At 33.2% G+C, this 9,309-nt stretch overlaps 3 protein-coding genes across 8 annotated transcripts in view; 1 reads left to right on the plus strand and 2 right to left on the minus strand.

Annotated features, from left to right (window-relative positions):
* LOC134847913 (bifunctional arginine demethylase and lysyl-hydroxylase JMJD6-B-like) overlaps nucleotides 1–9,309 on the plus strand; it is a 500,322-nt gene that overhangs the window by 373,985 nt on the left and 117,028 nt on the right. The window lies entirely within an intron of this gene.
* The window catches only part of LOC134847915 (uncharacterized), a 336,559-nt gene that overhangs the window by 321,615 nt on the left and 5,635 nt on the right, over nucleotides 1–9,309 (minus strand). The window lies entirely within an intron of this gene.
* Nucleotides 1–9,309, minus strand: part of LOC134847548 (protocadherin-20-like) — a 71,017-nt gene that overhangs the window by 60,451 nt on the left and 1,257 nt on the right. The window contains exon 1 of one of the 5 annotated variants that reach the window (XM_063864610.1): nucleotides 5,508–5,618. The exons of 1 other annotated variant lie outside the window; for it this stretch is intronic. The gene's annotated coding sequence lies outside the window, so the exon portion shown is untranslated. Of the gene's footprint in view, nucleotides 1–1,591; nucleotides 1,818–4,947; nucleotides 5,282–5,507; nucleotides 5,619–9,309 lie in introns of those variants that run through there. 3 more of the 5 variants (XM_063864613.1, XM_063864611.1, XM_063864614.1) reach the window with 3 other exon arrangements.

Genomic DNA, 9,309 nt, shown 5'->3' on the forward strand with positions numbered 1-9,309 from the left:
TTTGCGTGGAAAAACCAGAACCCAAAATTACTTCCCGATAATATGTGGGAAAATCAAACAAATTTGCAAAAAATTTAGTTAAAAGCATGAAAACTTTAAAAGAAGAGCGGTGGTGAAGCGTTTACGTCTCCGCTTATTAATCGAAAGGTCGGATGTTCGAGGCCCACCATGATCTGTGCTCGTTGCTTGAGGGTGAAGCAACATTACCCAGCCCAGAAAAATAACAGAAAAGCTGCATGTAGTTCTTAAGCAAGGGCACAACAGCGGTTCGTATGTTGGTCCTTTCCCTCGTGGATAAATAGTCTTAAAGCTTAAAAATGATTTTGCTCAAGCTCAACATAAGTAAAAATCAACAAGCATAAAAATATTGCGCATTCTTCCGAAACAGAAAAACAAAAAGTGTTTGGTAATCATTCGCTGCAGGCCATTTATGAGTAAAAAGTAAAAATGCTATATTTTGACCAGCTCCCTTTTAATATCTTGCATTTCCTTGTTACATCAATCCAATTTGGTTCCAAAAACTTTTAAAATCATTTTTCATCATTAAAGGGGTATAACCGAACATAACTGGAAAAAATTGTTATTTCGATCAACAAAAATTTCACTGGATAAAAAACCACCCCAAACATAAATATTCCGCATTTAGACGAAAGTCGGAGCAATAATGCAAAAACACAGATAGGTCGAATTAAATAACAAACATACTGAGTTGAAAAAGCAATTTCAGCGATGAGAAAAGTTGTTCAAAATAATTCTATTTTCAGATCAAATGAATGTGTGAGAGCGAATGTTGTTTTTTACCAACTTTTGCTGCTTTGGTCTCAGAATTCTTTGCTACATGCATACCACCGTCTACCATTATTTCACTTAAGCTCACAAACAAGGCTTCAACAAGAAATTTTACGCGAAAATTAGGTTTATTGTCAATCACAAAGCAACTGAGTAGAGAACACTGAAAGAAAAAAGTCTAAAAATTTTTTTTTTAAAAAGATCATTTATTGTTTATCCAACTCTTTCAGAAACACTTAAAAACAAGATATGAGTTGAATTTGTAATCGTGCAATATCTGAAAACCATATCTGAAATATTTATGGCAATTCTAGACCGGCGCGACTGAAAAAGAGTCACCGCGACCCAAAGAAAACGTCGCGACATAAGAAAATGTCACGCATGAACTAATTGAGAAGCAAATTCCGGAAAGCTAATTGTTTAGAAACGACATCTGAATGGCGTAACAGAAGTGACTCTTGGTTATAACTTGATTATCTGACGCCTGGGGGAAATTGACCGGAGAAGGACTTCTCAATGCCAAAAAATTGGACTACTTGAAGAGGCACACAATTCGATTAGGCCAAAACTGCGAGTTAAGGTAAAGAAAAGAATAGATTCAAAATTAGCTTGAAAACGAAAATAACCAAACAAACAATACCCTGGATTTACAAATTTACCCTTTCTGTATTCAAGAATATTTTTTTTGTGAAATAACCAAGCTTCAATTTTCTTACAAAATTTTTGATATACCAAGAAAAGTGTTTTCTAAAAAAAATCAAATTAAATAACATATAATAACCTATAATAAAAAATAACTTGCCAATTTTCCGTTGCTGGAAGAATCGAAAACAATTCGAATATGCAGAAAGGTCTAGCAGTTAACTTTCCAGTACAATGATGAATGAAAAAATATGACTGGATCAATAATGTCCGAAAAAGCTGGTTATCAATACCGCTTTTGATTTAGCACTAAATAAAAAAGACTGCTTTTATTCGATTTTCTTTTGCAATTTCTTTTTCCATTGATAGAACTGTGCTTCCTTTTATTTTCATATTAATTTCAGGCAACTCAATTGACCAATAGGAACACTTCTTTGCGGTCTGATTAAATAGACTTTCGCTTTAATGCTACGTGAATGCACGTGAACACAGGTGGAGGTGTGAATGAAATGAGGCCAAAACTGGGAAGAGCAGGAAAATTGATACAGAATGGTAAGAAAAGGGCGGACAGAGGGAAGGTATTAAATTGTCATTGGGATATTATTCCCCAGGATGTACTTAGTCGGATTAATACCATCAAAATTCATTTATCCAACTGATCAGAGGCGAGGACCAATGGTGCAATTTTGGTCTATTTTTGTTTTTGCCAGTTGTTTCTAATTCAGAACAAAGAATCAAATTTCAATGCGACCGCGTCACAGACTTTTTCATTGAATGAGATTTATTAAATAAATTAGACTGCTCCACCTTAGATATTTGTTTGGCCGAAAACATTCAAATCACGTATAATTTGTAATGCGGCAAATTAACATTGTTTTGGGCCAATCAACTAAATAAAAAAACCCAAAAATGGTTTTCCACTAGTAATCTGCAACTCAATTTGGCGCAGCCCGCAATTTTTTTTGGTTTAAAATACATCAAAAAACTAAATACAATTAGTTTAGATTAAAATGCTAATTCATATTTCAGACCCACCCTGCCCACTCAGAAACTCACAACAATGAAAAAAAATAAAAGCCCATGATAACTAAAAAAAACAAGGACCATGACAAGTAAGTTTCTAAGAGGCAAAGCTGAGCTTCGCAAACATTTGTGCGAGAACACGACAAAAAGCAGCTTTATAAAGTGAAAAAATAAAAAAGAGAAATAAGCCTCGAATTAGTAAGACCTTGCTATCTATCGGATTCGAACCTTCTAACACAAGATTTGGAGTCTCACACCCTGCCCACTCAACCACGAACTCTTAACAACCACAAACAGTAGTCACGAATAAAGCAGCTACACGTGCTAATCAATTGCCAATGCTATGCAGCAAAATTGGCGACAAATACAAATAGACACAATTTGGTTTGTAATAATTTGGAATATAACAAATTGAAGGCTTCCACGCTAATTTTACATTAAACAAATTCGAAAGCATAAAACCAACTCATGTGCAATTTAAGCATTTCAAAAACATTGAAAAGTATTGCGAGATACATTGAGTTGAAAATTTTCTGAAACCGAGTTTCTATTTTTGTACTGATATTTGAAGCAAATAGCTTTTTCGGTTCATTTGAACAATGAGAACTGCATCAACTGTGTCAACTTATAAAAAATCGAATTTCAAAGCACATGCTATCAAAAAGCTCCAAAGATGCCACAAAAGTGGCACTAATAATTGCGACTTAGGTTAGAAAAAGAATAGTCGTACTATAACAGTACCTCACTAAAGTTCGCAAGTGTAAATAATGAGCAAAAAAAAGATATGCCGGGAAAACAAACCTATAAAATTAAAGTTTTCGCCTCGCAATCAACACGGAGACAAAGCGGAGATTTGCATCACTTGCGATATAACGCAAGCACAGCCTTGCAAGCTAGCGAATAAACATTAAGACGAAAATAACATAATCAAAAATATATATACTTTTTGGACAAAATGAGAAATAATTCAGAAAACTAGTCAAGAAACAAAAAAACCGCATTAAATAAGTCTTTAAATTTAAAGGAACGGCCACTAAGCCGACAATGCGTTCATTGAGCCAAATACAGCCTCTCTAAGCAACTCATTGATTTGAAAACTCAAGTTTCAGAAATTTTATCTTTTGTAGACAAACTACTTGATTTTTTTGCCCCTGAGGCGATACAGAACAAAGAAATTCAGCAACAAACAAAAAGCCAAACAAAAAGAAAAAACATTCACAGTCAGGAATAGAAACTTTTTAAATTACAGGAATACATTAAAAACATTTGAATTTTCAACTAAAACTGCTGGCCGCATAAAAAATCTACAATATGGCAACTAAGCCGTTAAAACATCAGCAGACCAACAAATGTCTGACAGTTCGATTTTTCCCGGATTATTTTTTCTTAATTTAATAAATACTGAAAAAACAAGGTCTGGACGGAACTCGAACCCCAGACCATAGGGTACACAGACAACCGCATAACTTCTAGGCCAAGTGGTATGCAGACTCGAAGTTGCTAAAGTTCACTAATAAGTAACTTCAATTTCATTTTCAGGTTTAAGAAAAGATGTTTACGAGAAAAAAAGTCTAGTTCTCGATTACACGACCACCAATGCTCATAGTTTTGCGACTTCGTTGCCAATTTCCACAAAAACATACAAAGTTTCTGCTTTTTCAAGTCATCTTCAAATTTAATTAAACTGTTTTTTTTTGTAACTATAATTTGAAAAAATCAAGAACTTCAAAGGTAGTATGGATATCTAGTCAGAGGAAAAGCGCATCTTCGCTGAATTTGTGATGAAGAAAAAAATACTAACATTTAAAAACCATTTCAGCAGGGGAAAACGAAAAAGAAAAATCATTTAAAATCAGGGTTGGTAAAATTGTAGAACGAATTTCAAATGTAGTAAAAAAGTCTAGTCCAAAAATTTGTTTTGTAAAGTTAATTAGCAAAAAAACGATGAGCGTTATTCTGACTATTCAAAATTTTCCATGAAAAACAAAATCCATTTCAATACACATCGAAGAAAAACAAGGTACTGCTGGGACCTCGTACCTCAAATCTTAGGATCCGGCTTTACTACTAAATGAAAAACTGATTGAAGTTTCATAACAAGCAAGGTCATTTGCAACAGATTTTTCTGTTTGCAACGATTATCGTTTGAAAAATGAGTCTGTTTCTCGGATATCAAACAGATATCAAATGAATCAAAGATATATTGGAAAGTTCCTTATGATGGTCAAGAAAAAAATTTGTTTGGACTTGTTTTACTTTTACCATTTTTTAGAGTAAAAATTTGTTGAGATGAAACTTTCTGTAAGGTCAGAACTAGATAATGGAAAAAAAATTTCACGTAAGTGTTTTCATATCAGACATAAATTGACAGTAACTAAACCTCTACGAAGACAAAAAATCAAAACATTTGGAAACTTTGTTTGATTTTTTTTCGGGGATTCTTGTCGTTGGAACCTTTTAATTCACAGGACTGTGACTTCTAGTTTAACTTACCCATTTAAATAAAAAGCGAAGATAATGAAATCCAGTCGTCGTTGTGTTTTGATCTTTTACAAAAAAATAATTCCAACAATTTCCGACTGAACTGTAAACAATATTCCCTGAGTTAATAAAACTGGAATAACTGGTAATGTGTACACATTGACTGGTTTCAATTGAGCTACAGTTGATTTCTGAAAAAAAAATGAATTCAGGAAAAAACGAATAGATACAAACAACGGGAGCTAAACAATCGAAACACACGGCGCAAAAACAGAAGTCGAAATAAAAGTAATATTAAATTGAAACCACATATTTACTATTACCGCTGAGGTCTCAAAAATGTGAAGGCAGTATTACTAAAAAAACACAAAGAGAAAAAAAATTAAATCCGGATTAATTTAGAAGGAGAGCGAAAAAGATTTCAAACGCAACAATGAACGCCAATATTATATTTTCTTTTGAGGGATTAAAAAAGACATAAATTGGTTTTGAGGGGAGCCTTATTTTTAAAGACTAGTACGTTTGCGGTCTATAATTGAACCGCTGGAATATAACTAAAAAACTCAACTCACTTGATGACCAGAGAGAAAAGTGAAAGCTTACGATTTCAGAGGAACGTTTCAGCAACCAAAATAAATCTGGATGCAAAAAGGAACTATAAAATGAGTATATTTTAACAAAAATATCACAGATATGAAAAAATTGCTGTTATCATGACATACATGGTTTATTATCATTGAATGCTATTGGTTCGCGTAGTCATTTATATTCCCTTCATCAAATTCATGTTCACACTTCAGAGTTCGCTTTTGTGATTTTCTCAGGCACTCGGTCAAGAAGACAATCAAATAAGTGGCAAAAAAAGTTAAGATTTTTGAAATTTCGTTCAGTCTATTGATGAAAATGACGGAATATTTGCGCTCGGTTTGTCATTTTTTCGTCGACAAAACTCTACTTTGAACAGGGACAGCCAGTCGTAACCTCTAAGAAAAACGTTCAAAATGAAAGACTAAAATAACGTTAAAACTGTAGCGGAAGATCAGCTTTTAATCAGTTGTCTAATTTGATCTAAAAACCAAAAAAAAATCAGACCAGTTTATGTCGACACAAAATCATTTTTTTCATTTTTGTCTTGTAATCCGAATCACGGTCAGTATGCCCTTAGCATAATGCTTACATGACCCCTTACGAGACGGGACTACAAGAGCTGGTTGCTGTCCAAGAAGCTTAGACGGAATGTTGGAGGAGGGAGAGGAGGAAAAATAAGATGAGCAATTTGATCTGATAAAAAAAAAACTTTTCAGCCGATTTTCAGAGGAGAAACTAATTTTACCTGTGCATTTTTGTCCCGACTTTCTAAGAGACAATTGGAAAATCGGTGAACGGTGTGGTTTTTTCTTCAGGCATTTTTTGTAAGTTTCAGAGAATCCAAAAAAAGTTATAGATTTGAAAATTGTCAATGTGGATTAAATACCACGCAATATATATTATGTGCTAATAACGGGTGAGCAGCAATTTAATCCGGCTCAAAAATCATTCTAATTTGAAACAAGACTGCGCGTATATCAGAGCAGAGGCTCCAATGATTCCAGAGCACTTTAAGGTCACTAAAAAAAAACAAATGACAAAACCAGCGGAAAAAAAAAGTTTTTTTTTCTTCATTTTGTCCCCCACACGTTATTGAAATTACAAAGCGTATTTTTTAACTCGAAAAACTGGTGGCCTAAGTTCAATTTGAGACTCATTAATTCGCCGCTTACGCGTGTTATCAGAACGCAATGAATCGCTAATTAATTATACCGAATTGGCCAAATAAGCAATTTGCAAACCCCCTAGTTTTACAAAAAAAATGATCCTGCGGGAAGCATTTTTTTAAACTCGAGCTCAAAAAAAACAGTTTCTGTAATGGTACAAAAAATTTCATCAAAATGTTAGCTAAAAAATCGAAAATTTGACTGAAGAAAAAACCAACCCAAGGAAAAATATTCGCATCATCTTCTAAAGTCGGAATAACAACTTTTAAATTCTATGATCATGTTTAATTAAATTTTACAAAATCAAAAAAGACCAACTTGAGATAATTGATGAGCAATATATATCGTGTGCTTCTAACGCAAAAGCAGCGAGTTAATTCGGCACAAAAGAACTTTCCCTCAAATGAGGCAAGCTTTTTGATCCTATAAATTCAGTACTTGACGGTAAATACATCACTTTTTCCTTTTCATGACGTGTTGAGATTTTTTTTTAAAAAAACAACTTTCTTTTAGTTTGGCAGGAAAATTTTAAATCGAAAATGATTTCATAGACAGGATATTGGGCATTCAGTACAATCATAGCTTCGCCCTGATACGAGCAGCAGCCTTGTTATGTTTCTGACTGATTTTGAATTTCCATTTGATCCAAAAAAATCTAAGAAAAGCTGTTATTGGAATTATCAGTTTTTAAAATCAGAATAAACTTTTTTATGAGGAAGTTTTGAAACAGATTACTCACAAAAATTTCATATATTTGCGTAAGTGTATGTTTTAACGGACTTTACTTCTGCTTTGTGAGCCCATAATTGCGATACTTCAACATCGGTTACATTAAATTAGATACTTGAGCAACATAACCAACAGAAAGAGTCAAGTAAGGCAAGTAAACAAAAAAAATACTGGCCTGTTTATTTTTTGATAAAAATCTCAACTTTTGAATTTAAAAAAAACTGAATGCTTTTAAAGCTTTCTGAATTTCTAGACCGTATTATGATTAGCACTTTTTGATATAGTTAACAATTTGAGAAAACTGGACCAGTAAGTATATTTTTATCTGCAATTAAAAATCACTTTCAAAACTAGAATTCGATCATGTTTTTGCTACTTTAACACTTTTATGTGTTAGTTTTATGTGACGGCTGAGTTTGCTTTACTTTTAACAAAAAAATTAACTGAACTTAAAAGAAAATCAGAAGTCAAACAGCGAAAGCTCAAATTTGAGCCTGAACAAATTTTAAGGCTTTTGCTGAAAAAAAAACTAATTTCGAACTATTTAAGAGTCAAAACTACGCTCATCAACTCTTGAAAAAGCTCAAAAATGAAAGAGCAGATAACTGATAGAAAATTACGTCAGTATGAATGTGTAGATTACGATTATTGAAGCCTTGAAAAATATAAAGTCGAAAACTGACAAATTATTTGAAAAAATCACGGATAAAGTGGTATTTCTGTGAGCTTAAAAATCTCAGAGGAAAAATTTCTAAGAAGTTTTTGAAAGTGGTTCTCAAGTTTGTATTAGTTATGTTTGTAGTATTTATTTTGTATTTTTATCGTAAAAAAGCTGAAATCTTGAAATTATTCATTCGAAAAACAACCATAGAAACTTTATAATACTTTTTAAAAAACATACAACACTGATGAAAAGCACGCACATTTTTCAACTGCACCTGCGCTGTCAGAAATGATTAATCTAGCTACCCGTATTTTTTCGATCACTGCCACTGATGGGGTTTTTCATGGTGGTCTCAAATACTTTTACGCAAGCTCGTAGGTAATTGGGAGCAATATTATTCACAGAGGCTATCCTGTTCATCGTGAACAGAAGCCACAAAACGGCCATGAGTCAGTTACCCTAACCTCTCATTAAAAGGTCGAACCCCGATAAGCCGAAACCCAACTCTTGTCTGTTTTAAAACTGAAAATTTTTACGACCCATCCCCCCAAAAGCATAAAATTTTCTTAATTTCGAAACAGTGCTTGTAATACCGAAAAAAAATAAGATTAAAACAACAGAAAAGAAAGAAAATAATTCAAAATCAGAATTCAACAAATTACAAAACAATTTTCGATTAAATATAAACGGTTTAAATCAAAATGAAAAACCGTCTTAGAAAATAAGGCTGCTAAAAAGCGTACCAAATAATCAAATCTACATTGCAAAAAGGAAAATGAGCCGAACGAAAATAGGACGAAAGCCACGAATCCCAAATGTTTTCTTCACCGAGTTTATTTGAAGAAATTATGTTGTACCTCCAATAAACTACAAGGTAGTTTTATTTGAATTCAAAGAAGTTGAGCATGTCAGCGCATACTGCCGTTGAAAGCACAGCATTTTGTTAGTATTATTTTCTGCAGCAGCAGTATAATCTGCCGCAGCAATTTGTTCACGGGAAAAAAGTCTAGTTTTCGATTACAAGTACACTTGCCCCTGCAAGTGAAAAGAAACAAAAACAAGCAAAATTATTGACTGACAATAGATTGAAAGGACGCAATTAGACATTAAGGTCTGTTTTAAAGCGCGTTTCAAGCTCTTTAAGAAACGACAACAAGCGACGGTGCTCGGATATTCCTACGCTCTTTGTAAAGCAGCCGCTATTTTGTTGGATTGAATCTTGTTTTT

This window comes from Symsagittifera roscoffensis, chromosome 6 (assembly GCF_963678635.1).
Source record: "Symsagittifera roscoffensis chromosome 6, txSymRosc1.1, whole genome shotgun sequence".
Lineage (NCBI taxonomy): Eukaryota > Metazoa > Xenacoelomorpha > Acoela > Convolutidae > Symsagittifera > Symsagittifera roscoffensis.